Below are 10,597 nucleotides of genomic sequence, written 5' to 3'. Positions count from 1 at the left end.
GAGAGCTGTCAGAATGCAAAAAAAAAGCAATGAAAAAGTTTACAAAGTTACTACTAAAGATGCTCACTGTGCTAATATTATACAGTCCCCAGTGATCCTGTCTTCTATCAGAAATTGTATCAAGAATCACTTTGCGAGAAAATATCATGAAATACATTTTTTTCATTGAGATTCTCACTGTATTAGCTGATTGGAAAAGTAGCAGCAGTAGGTAGGAGTTTATAGCAGGAATTAAAGAGCAATAGCTGCTTTAAAAGCTGCTGCTTTGATCCATGAGAAATGGATCCATTATTACCCTGAGAAGTACCCTTAGTTTTTCTTGTATGCTTATGTGTCCAGAAAAGAATAACATGCTCGTACATCTATAATGATTGCCTAAACTACCCAAAACTGTGGGTCTTAAAACTGAAGAACAAATCTGTTACAGATGAACTAAACCTCAAAATGTTATAATTTCTCTACAGATAGGGATTAGTCAGATTTTAATAGATATTGGAAATAACATATAAAAGTTTAAGGACCTATCTAATACGAGAAAAAGAGCAATGTTAGACCTCAGTAATTCTCTTGTAGAAGTTAACATTACCATTCAGGAATTTCTCTGTGAAGCCCTACCATGTCTTTAAAATGGTTTCATCGCTTGAAGGTCCCTCTGAAATGATTTGAACAATTAGAAACTCAAACTGAGTTGAACAATATGTCCAAGAGAGATTTTGCGTTTCAGTAAGGCAAGAAGATGCTGCTTGTAAAGATTTGACCATGGATGTGAAATGCTATTTGTGCTGACTGTGTTGGCCACAGTAGAAAAAAGAAATGGAAACATAGGGCAATGTGGGCAACAGAGTACTCAGTCTTGAGCTAAAAAATCAAGAATTCCTCTAGGGAAACTAATCATAGCTTATAACTCCTGACATATGATTTTATTTTTCACATATTGAATATTTTAATAAAACAGTTAAAAAAGAATATTTTAGTATTTCACATCTTTTCAAATCCACCTCTCTAGTTTTATCCTGGACTCACATACAGAACACAAACACACAAAGCATCAGTTTTTAATAAGAATAAACAGAATAATAGATAAGCAGTCACACAAAACTATGGTGTTTATCTGTCTCAGGATATGTTGACATAAATCATTAGCACTTTGTTTTTTAAGTTTGGCTTATTTGTTTATTTCTTTAATATTTTAGATTCCTAAAATCTACATATAACCCTCAAATAACTACAAAAATAAAGACTAGTTTGACTTTCTTTTTTATCCTTGTTGATTTTCAGCCTTCTTACTTTCTCATAACACTCTGTCCCATGTTCCTCTTGAGAACAATGCCCTTTTGTTAACAATTGCTTCTATCCTAAGGGGACAAGCACTTCTGCAGATAGCAGTGGACCCTGACATATTACATCTGCTCACTCCAAGGGAAATTACTTCTCCTTTTTTTCCTTACTTATGCATTCCATCATCAACTTAATAAAAAATTTGGAAAGGAGCGTTACAACTACCTGTCCTAAGCTTCCCACTTCTCCCTCTTTTAGTGGCTGGGGACCCAAGACTCCAAGGATCAACTCAAATAAGACACAGCCTTGATTCACACAGGAAGAACGGTGAGAAAGTCTGCAGAGATATAAGAAAGGTAAGATTACAGAGTGAGGATTGTTAAAACGGCATTAATTGGTGCAGCAGGATTCCAGAGAGAAAAAACCTGCATAGAAGGTTATAAAATGTTAAAGAAAGGAATGGTAGTTGAGCTAGTGCAAAAATGATGACTGGGGTCAAGTTATCTGTGTTAACAGAGAGAGTGGATGGTGCCAGCTGAGCAATATTAAGTCTTGGTCTGGTGTTTGCAAAGGCTGATGGAGCAGCCTTTCTTTCTCTCAAAAGACGCCAGCCAGGGCAGCAAAGACTGCTTGGATACCTTAGCAGGGTGAAAAATCCATTAATCTTAAATACAACAGTTTCCTAAAGCTTGGAGTAATTCTTGGAAAAGGAATGAACACTTGTGTTTTTATGATTTTTATGTGCTTTTTCTCCCAAGATTTCAAAAGCGTTAAGTGTAAAAAACTGCAATGGCTTCCAGTGAATACAACAGATTACGTATAGTTATCCTAACACAAATATTGTGCCACTGAAGTAGAGCTAAAACATTCTAAGAAATATAAAAAAATTACTAGAAATTAAGAAAACAGAAGAATCTCCAATTATTATGCTTAGGAGGTTGCAGGTTCTTCCTAGTCTATCCCAGGGCATTTTTTTTGTGTTCATTTGCTTTGCTGATCCACCACAGTCTTTCATTTAACTAGATAGCCTTCCTCCTGTAATCAATCACTAGGTTTTTCTGCCACATCTCTTTCTATATTAATTACTAGGCATATAGGTAGCTTTACAGGGTTTCAGAGGAGGTCTAAAAATCCTAAGTATTCCTTTACAGGATCAGGCTAGACCTGGAGGCATGTATAGAAACTATTAGAGGTTCAACTTTCAAAACCTGAAAGTCTCCAGCTGTTCCTATGGTAACCAATTAGATCACTGGATTGAGAGGTACAGCTTGCTCTGAAAAGGGAAAGTTTTAAAACCAGGGATTTCATACCAGTTTAAATACTGAAATAGACTGCTATCACAAACAGTGGGCAAGTGGTCTTTGTTGCTTTCCTCTGCTTCTCCTATTGAGTCAGTTTTTTCTCTCTTTAGAGCTGTTGTGGCTTTGTGTGATTTGATCAAGTAGCCATGCTTTTGGACTGGATTGCTCAGCATTTGGTCTGCATTTATAAAACTCCACAGATCAATTATATGAATTTCCTTATGTGGGTCTTTCAACAATTTTAAACCTGAAGGAAATAGTTTTAATAAGAAACAACTTTGTATATAGACTAAATAAGTGCTAAATTTAGACATATCATTCAGCTGCACTATTGCAGCTTTTGTCTCCTCCATTGATATAATAAACTACTGCAAAATATTTCTCCACTGCAAACCTATTTAAATCCATAAACAAAGGTAAGAGGGTTATTTTCGCAAAAAAATCTATTTAAAACTGTAAAACTATCTTTCAATACATAATTTATGATTAATAAAAATGATTAATAATTAAAATATAAGATAATATTTTAGAAAGATCAGAAGATTAATTTATATTTTAAACACAGAAGACTCTTTCTGTGTGTCTGGAATCAAATAGTCAGGCTTGTTCACCATGTGTGTATGTGAGAGAGATAACATTCTCACCAGTATGGTGCAGTCTTAAATGGTCCATATTCATCAAGGAAACAGAACTGTTAAATCACACTGCACAACAGCAAAGCACAGGAATAACTCAGTTTTACTGAACAGTGGTTTTTTACTTCCTGCATATGACCTCACATTTCTCTGTTCTGGTAATATACTTGAAAATGTGTATTCTGTCCATGAAAGACTCCAGATTGCTCCCTCAACTTTCTTTCATACTGAGTGGCCTCACCAGATGTATCATCTATGGCTAGTAATTTTGGGTGATATCCAAAAGTGGATTTGGATAAACACACAAGGTTGCCCTGGATGCTTGTCCTGAGCTATCTGATGAACTCAGGTGGTTGGCAGGCAGATACAGTAAGCACCTTCAGGGAAAATCAATTGTCAGAGTTGTAATGCATCTACGGTGGGTAGTTAAGAATTTAGTCGCAGCTTAGTTAAGAATTAAGAGGAAATTAAAAGTAAAAAATTATATTTTAAGAATCTAGTATATGTGCTCACTTCTATCACTTCATTGGTCTCATTGTTTTCTTTGCACCATGGTTTTGATAATGCAATAATGAGCAGAGCTACATAAGTGTAAAATTGGGTTGGGAGAAGAGATTCACTTACCTAGAGCCCTTGTGTTTTTCTGATTTCTTAAAAGGCAGAACAGAAAAAAATGGGTAGTTGTACTTTATGGGAAAATGTCCTGCTGTTTCTAAGTAGTGACCTTGTAGACAGCTTCAGCACTTCTGTAAGAAATTCTGTTTAGTTATTTTATACATTTTTTTAATTAATAATTGGAGTTTTTAAAATCCCTAATCATTATATATATGGTAACTCAATGTAGGAAAAGAAAACAAAAATCAGAAATTAGAAAGCAGACTTTTTCCATCTATAAACAATTTGAAAACTGATAAAAGCATATGCATATACAAAAAAGAAACACTAATGAATACGCAGATTTCCTATTGGTACATTTTTCTGTTCCTTACATGGCAGAAAAGGAAAGGGGAAGGCAGTATTGTAGAATCTCTTTAGTGCAAAAAGATAATCTACTGGGTATTGGAGTTCTCATAATATAAGCAACCCTTTTATGACTTTCTTTTGCTGCAGGTTTGTAATGGTCCAAGGCATTTTAATAATTAGTCTACAGGGAGCCTTAATAGACTAGGGCAACTCTTAATTAATTTAATCCCCAGTACATGAGTTGACCAGGAGACATCAAACCACATTTTAGCTTGGAGGGTATGTGAACTCAGACAAAATCTCATTTTTTAGCTACTGTGGTGCTGCATTTTTTCCTTCTAGCATAGTGTGGTTGTAGCTAAACACTGTGCCATTCTGTCCTGTAGCAACCAGGAGCTTTTATTTCCAGTAGAGTTAATAATAAATGAAGATGGCAATTTCGGCATATTTTTAAGGTGCAAAAATTGTCACAGGATGATGTTCATATGTGGTTAAAACAGAAATTATTTTGCTTAATTTTTTTGCTATTTCTCTATTGTGTATTTCTGATGCTTAAAAGCTCTAGACCTGTTTAAATATATGAAAATATACTGATAATCTTTTTAACTACAGTAGGTTTTAATTAGACATATTCTGTACTTCTATGATTTGGTACTGAGGACAGTATTCAAGTACAGGATTATGCTCCAAACATGCTTTATAAGTATTCAGTTTGTACTTGATATTCTATTCTTGCTTCTCATCAAGATTTGTGTCAAGTCTTAATAGCAGAAGAAAAAATTAACTTCCTGAGGCAGCCTTTCTCTTTTCATTTCTATGTTACTATTCACATATGCAATAATACTTTTAATGAAGTGAGTGTTGCTTTAGGAATATAATCCTGAGGTATCTAAAGCTGTGTAAAACTAATGATTATCACTGAATTGCATGTAGTGACACTGTGGGCAGCCTAACAGCGATGAAAGGAAAAATGTCAGCATAATCACAAAGCATCCATGTGAAAGACAAAGCTATTCTATAAGGTTCATATGCTTCTGAATCAACATTGTTAGCAACAGAATCTATTAAACACACCTATGTTTATTCTTTCAAGTGAGTTGTTTTGGTGTTGGTGTTTTTAGCATTTGCAGCTGATTTCCAACTAAATCTATGAAAGGTACATTGAAATTAAGTGATTTAAGAGAAAAATAACTGGGCATAGAATTTTAATCTAAGCTGTGACACTAGGATACTGTTTAGCTCTTCAGGGATCCAATTTGTCTGTCCCAGCTGCTGAATGCTTTAGGGAACACACCTTAATACTCATTCCATTAGAATCTTAATCAACATCTCTAATGTTACAAATAAGTTCAAAACTAGTTGCAATCAGGTTAACCAAACCTTCAGCTGGACACTTACAGATCTCACTGTCAAGGAAAGAATAATAATTTAACTGTTGCACAGGATCTGAATCAGTGAGAGAATAGAGAACATAAATGCTTTTGTGATATATAAAATCATAAACTATTAGGATATTTCCTGAAAAGGGATTTTTTTACCATTATAGAAAGAATTAGCTATATCTGTGTGCATTGCACAGTGAGGCATTGTAAAACTCAAAAACTATATCAGTAGTAAAATTGCACACATATTTGTTCCTGCTATTAATGTCAAATTTAATTCTCCTCATTAAAACACTTCCCTTCTATTTCAGTAATGTTGCATGTATTCAAAAGCACTGCATTTTATAGTGAATTCAATTTCTTATATTATTAATCCCCTTACACATAGGAAAATTCAATCTCTTAAAAAATCTTGATGTAGTCAGTTTAATTTCCATAACTATAAATCTTTTATAACAAATGAGTTTTAATTAGTTGCTGTCCTTGGCCATGTGCAAGAGGAAGGAATCATCCTCCAATTAATCTATTGTTAGGTTACACTGAATTAAAAAGTCCCATATGCTTAGGATGCTCAGAACACTGTCTTTCCAACTTGTTAGACATTGACTCATAAATTTCTAATATTTTTCAAGTGTTTCCCTTTGTTGCTGTTTTAGAAAAGAGGCCACTTTTTAAGCTTTATGGGCTGATAGGATAACACTAGAAAATAATTCCAGAATTGTCAATAGATATACTCAGGTATAAACTGAATCGAAATCTCCAAACAAATATCCCTAAAGTTAGATTGCTTGAAGCTTTTCAATTTTCTAATTGGAGTATAAAATTAATTTAGTATAAAAAAAGTATATTTATTTGGAGTATAAAATTAATGGGTGTTGGGTTGATATATGGTCCAACTGAATTCAGGAGTTCAGGAACAGGCTTGATTAATCCCCATCTTTACTTCCTTTTACATTTCACCATTCTAAATTTGCCTGCAGTTTCATGGAGTAATGCGAGTTGCGAGATACCTCAGGAAGTCATCCAGTCCAGCCTTAGGCCCCAGAGAGGGTCAGACCAGGTGTGCCAGGTCATTGTGCACTCACTCTTGCAAATCTCCATGCACCTCCTAACCCATACCCAACCTCCCTGGCTGTCTGTCCCATCCCCAGCAGGGCCCAGGGCCAGGCTGGATGGGCTTTGGGCACCCAGGGCTGTGCAAGGTGTCCCTGACCATGCTGAGGAGTTGGAAGTAAATGATTAAAGACCCCTTCTGACCCAGGCCATTCTATGATTCTGATGAGGAAGTTGCTCCTTTCTCCCCAGTATTTATCTGGGATTTTATGTCTGGTTTTGTTGAGAGCACCGAGAAGGAAAGGGACAGGAAAGATATTACATGTAATTTGTTTCTATGACATTGAAATGAAAATAAAGGTTTTATAGTGACATTTCAAGAAAGAGGTGTTTCAAATGACCTGGAACAGAATGACTAAAAAAAATATCTAAAATTCTGTTTATCTAATGCTTCCTTTCACAGTAAGGGTCAATTTTAGTGGAGGAACAAAAGACTATGTTTGATTTTTAATATAATTATATTGACCTAATTAAGCAATGACACAACAGGAGTTTATAATATTTGAGTAGGTGCTTGTTGGGCTTTTTTCTTTGTGGAATTTCCAGCAAGCTAGCTCAATTAGATAAGCTGTCTGTGAGTTAGAAAATGTAACATAATGTGCTACAACTACAATTTTTGTCAGGGTGGCAAGTGAGATACTGCATAATTAGAAAAGCAGCACAATTGTCACTCTCTCCTTAAAGGCAACAAGCTTTGTCTGCATGGTGCCAATGGGCCCCATGCAAACACTTGGTTCACAGCCACATCGTTACCACAAAAATGTGTCTGCATTACTGCAAAACGTGTCTGAGATGTGAAATAAGTAATGTTACAGGTTTGCTTCATATGTGAAGAAGTGGAAAAGGATTAGTTATGTAACTTCTATTAAAGATTATTCAAAAGCTGAGACTAACTTACCCTAGATTGGCATCTCTGCATTATTCATCTTATCTCCTCTCGTGATCCTGCACACATTAAGCATAAAGGAACATGGAGAGCTGTGAATTTTATATATAAAGATCCCTGGATGTCTGAAGTATCTCTTCTCTGCTTGGACAGCATAAGTCACTTAAGAAGCCAGGGCTCTCACCTATTCCCAGTTAGTATTGGAATGCAGTGCTTATTTTCAAGAGATCTCAAGCTGGCAGCGCAACCTGTGACAATGAGGATGAAGCCATGTGGGGCTCTATTAACAAGAGTGCAGACAGATCTTCAAGAGATGTGGCTTTTCTTCTCTATTGTGCAGCTTGGAAGGCCATGCCCGGAGCACTGCATTTGTTTTTTGTCTCTTCAATGAAAGAAAAAATAAACCACATCCTGGAGACAGTCCTTCAGAAGGTAAGCAAGATGATAAAAGGGACTGGGCCACGTAAGGAGTAAGAAGGTGCTAGGGGAGCTGGCTTAAGTGAAAAAGGTTAAGAGGGGATCTTCTTGGTCTCTTTGGTTACCTGGTGGGAGGTTACAGGGATGATAGAATCAGCTCCTAGTCAGAAGCACACAAATATTGATTTTTCAAGCAGTAGACAACAATTGCAAAAAAGAAAATTCTGAGTAGGTATTAGGTGGAAAAAGATCACAGCAGAGGGATAAAATACTGAACCAGATTGTCCAGAGACATTAAGGAATATTTATCCTTGGAGATGATCAGAACTCCACTGGCAAATGCCCTGAACAAGTTGTTCTGACTTTTCAGTTGGCTCTGCTATGAGGCAAGACCACCTCACAGGATTCTCCTCCATCCTCCAACTTTTTTTTTTTTCCTGTGAATGGTTATTATAACTCCAAGATTAAATTATTCTAGTTTTAGCTGTGGTTTTAGCTATTACTGACCCTTCCCAATCCAGCTTAATAGGTTAGCAGTGAGGCTGCTGCAGAAGTTAAAAGGTTTCCCCAAGATTTACAAATCTACTGGTTTTACACTACCTTATTTGATCTGTTGAGTCAGCAAATAGTCAGCAAAAACTCTTTGAGAATGCAAAAGGCATTTTCATGGGAATTTCAGATTAGATAGGTATGGACTAGCTGATGGAAAGTAACAGACCAAGGAGGGAACTCTAGTAGTAAGGTAGAAATAAAGCTAGGAATGGTTTGAATTGGTACACAGGAAATAGAGCAGCTAAGCTTATATAAATAAGAGATAGTCTAAAAAGTGTGGAGAGAGCACTGGGAAGACTTACTACTTTTGTCACCTTATCACAAAAGTGTCACACCTTCTTGGTGTTTCTCATGGTCATCTCCTCCAAGCACTGACTCACTCTTCTCCACAAAGCAACCAACCAACCCCAGTTCCACTCTCAACCAGCCACCGTGTTCTTTTATAGCATCTTCTTCTCATTGGTTACAGCTGTGGCCTGGTAAAGTCAGGCCGGTTCCTAATCTTTGATAATTGGCTCAGCTGCAACTCCTTAGGGGTAAGATTACTTTCTACACTACCTTTATTTTCTTATGTTCTATCTCCCTACATTTTACCACCACTTAGGTGAAGGCAGTGCAGGATGGTCTGACAGAGTTGAAGGAAGTCACAAAGAAAACTTGAGGAAAGTCTCAGAAAGCATAGCAGCAAGAAACCAGGTTGTATACTGAGTGACACTGAACTGTGAATAAAACATCAAGGCACCATACCCATTATCACCCTGCCACAGGCAGTTTTAGCTACAAGGGACTAAAAAATAGCACAACTGCTAACAAGAACAAATAGAAAGTACATGGAGATATTCTGGGTAAATCATCTGAACAGTTAAGGCTAAGGTTAAAAAATTGTTCAGGTCACAGGGTAACATGACCTAAAGAGACAATAACACAGAGTAAATCAATCAAAATCCCATTTATGTAGAATTGTATTCATGTAGCATCTGTTGATTAAATGCTGTGAAAAGGGAAAGATGATGTGGAAGAATCTCATAATACAGCTTAAAAAGGTGGTAGATGGTGTCCAAGGTATATAAATTAATAGTAATGAAATAAGTATCAAGTAATGTACTAAATTAAAAATAGAACCATATAATGATTGGGGTTGGATCATCTTGTCCAAACCCCTGACACAGGCAGGGATTCTTTCTACGAGACCAGGTTGCTCAAAGTGCCGTCCTACCTGGCCTTGAACACTCCAAATGACATCCACTACTTCCCTGTGCTACCTGTTTCAGTATCTCACCGCCCTCATGGCAAAGAATTTCTCCCTAATTTAATCTAAATCTATCTCTTTGAGTTTAAAGCTATTCCCTCATCCTACCTCTATATGAACTTGTAAAAAGTCGCTCTCCACCTTCCTTGGATGCCCCCCTTAGGTACTGCAAAGCTGCTCTTAGGCCTCCCTGACTCCTTCTCTTCTGCTGCCTGAACAGCCCCAACTCTCTCAGCCTGTCTGCATGGAAGAGGTGCTCAAGCCCTGTGTTCACCTTCTCTTAGTAAAATTAAAATAACAACTCTGGATACACAAATAAATTGGGGAAAAATAAAAAGAGAACAAGGATTACCTAGTGGGAGGTTACCTAGCAGAGTACTAGTCCCAGCTTTAGTGTAAGGGTGCAAAACCTTATATTACTCATGTTATGTATGGACCACCCATCAAAAATTTTGATTATCTGACTCTTCACAATTAATGATTTAGATGCTTTGAGGCAATGGTAATTAAAAAGGTGTTCTTTTGTCCCATAATTCGTAGCACAGATAGGAAAAAAAGGAAAGAAATAATTTATTCAGCTATAACTGGCATTGATGCTATAATGAATATATTGCAACCCAAACAAGAAAAAGCTACAAGTAAGTCTCAGCAATCCATAAATCCACATGCAAAATTCCTTTTTTCACTATGTACAGCAAATCACCTGTTAGGAAGTAGCAGTTCTCATTATTACTCCAAGAGTTTTTGGGCATTAAACTATAGGAAGTTTGGCAGTGCTGATTCATTAAATAGGAAATCCATTTACTGCATTAAAATAGAGG

At 36.4% G+C, this 10,597-nt stretch overlaps 1 long non-coding RNA gene across 1 annotated transcript; it reads right to left on the bottom strand.

Moving 5' to 3' along the window:
- Window positions 1–1,297: 1,297 nt before the first annotated feature.
- Window positions 1,298–8,094, bottom strand: LOC131557220 (uncharacterized). Its single transcript, XR_009274713.1, has 4 exons — window positions 7,743–8,094; window positions 7,571–7,617; window positions 3,839–3,960; window positions 1,298–1,615 (listed from the first exon to the last, which is right to left on the bottom strand). It is a non-coding gene; the product is annotated as an uncharacterized LOC131557220 (long non-coding RNA).
- Window positions 8,095–10,597: the final 2,503 nt, after the last annotated feature.

Source organism: Ammospiza caudacuta, chromosome 4 (genome assembly GCF_027887145.1).
Source record: "Ammospiza caudacuta isolate bAmmCau1 chromosome 4, bAmmCau1.pri, whole genome shotgun sequence".
In the NCBI taxonomy this organism is placed as follows: domain Eukaryota; kingdom Metazoa; phylum Chordata; class Aves; order Passeriformes; family Passerellidae; genus Ammospiza; species Ammospiza caudacuta.
Note: the sequence above shows the minus strand (reverse complement) of the source record. Positions and strands in the feature narration are given on the sequence as shown.